Genomic DNA, 1,396 nt, shown 5'->3' with positions numbered 1-1,396 from the left:
AAAACTGAAGTAAGCTCAAAGGCAGCTCCATCTGTCTGCTCTGCTGGAATGCGCCCTGAGCTTGGAAGGAGGCAAGCCTGGGAAGCCCCTGCAGGGAGAGATGAGCCTGGATTATCTGGGCTCCCGGCTCACTCTCAGGCCAGGCAGAGTGGTCGCTCATGAAGTCTAGGACTGTGGTGAGAAGGTCCGTGTTCTTGGCCAGCTTCCTCAGCTCGGTTTTGACATCAGCTCAGATTCATAGAAAGGTTGCGAGAGGAGTGCTAAGAATCCCCTTCACTGTGCCCCCCCCCCCCCCCGACATTTCCCAACACCTCCCCTGATCACATGTGCACTGGCCTTCCGGTCTGTCAGCACTCTCTAGATTCTGATTTCACAACCAGGCATGCAGGCTCTGGCCCAGCTGCTTTCTTGGCCTAGTTCTGCAAGAGCCTCTCTGAGCACCTAACCCAAGCAGGGCTGGTTCCAAGCACCATCACAGGCCAGCCCATTCCTGCCACATGTAGATGCATCTCACATGGCCCCTCTTCCCAGGTCAGGGTCATAGAGTGTGGCAAGGGTAGCCACACTGATCTGAGTCATCCAGTCACCATAATGCAGACTTGGTGCACAGACAGGTGGCCCAGGAGGGACAAAAAAGGTGGCTTAGAGACTCAGAAGACAGCATGGTGGCTCATGCCTGTAATCCTAACTTGGGAAGCTGAGACAGGATTGTTGTAAGTTCAAGTTCAGACTGGGCTATGTTACAACAGCCAAAGCCGCATAGCAAGATCCTGTCTTAAAAAAACTAAGAAAAACCAAACCATAATTCAAAAAGCAGGATGGCAAGCCAGTGGGATGTCAGCAGGCAAAGGCTCTGGCCGGCCACAGTTGCACCATTGCGGGGTGAGAGGACGACTTTGTGGAGTCAGTTCTGTCGTTTTTCACTTTTACATGGATTCTGGGGATAGAACTCATGTCCTCAGACTTGCAGGCCATCTCACGGGCCCCTGAGCAAGTTTCTTAACAGCCCAGTGCCTCTGTTTCTCCATCTGAAAAGGATGACGGCACAGGACTCCCTCATAAGGTAGCGGCAGCATGGAGTGCCGGGATCTGACAAGAGCACTCGCTCCTGATTGATGAGCTGTTTTGCTTTCTACTTTCTTTGGAGCAGACACAGGGTAAACATTAGAAGAATGAACACACATCCATGATCACACGAGCCGGGCTGGTCTGTTGGGCCAGGGCAAAAAAATTGAATCCTGAGGTCCTGAGACTCATAAGCCAGAGTGTCTGAGGGTTGCCGACGCGTGAGGTGGGGCATGCAAATAACCCGGCGACAAAAGGAGGCCCGGCGGACTGCGAGTGAAAATGAGAAGACGGCAGGGCGGGGAATGTAAATGACTGTGCACGGGGCGGG

Source organism: Peromyscus leucopus, chromosome 1 (assembly GCF_004664715.2).
Source record: "Peromyscus leucopus breed LL Stock chromosome 1, UCI_PerLeu_2.1, whole genome shotgun sequence".
In the NCBI taxonomy this organism is placed as follows: Eukaryota; Metazoa; Chordata; class Mammalia; order Rodentia; family Cricetidae; genus Peromyscus; species Peromyscus leucopus.
The sequence above is the reverse complement of the archived record's forward strand: the minus strand, read 5'-3'. Positions refer to the sequence as shown.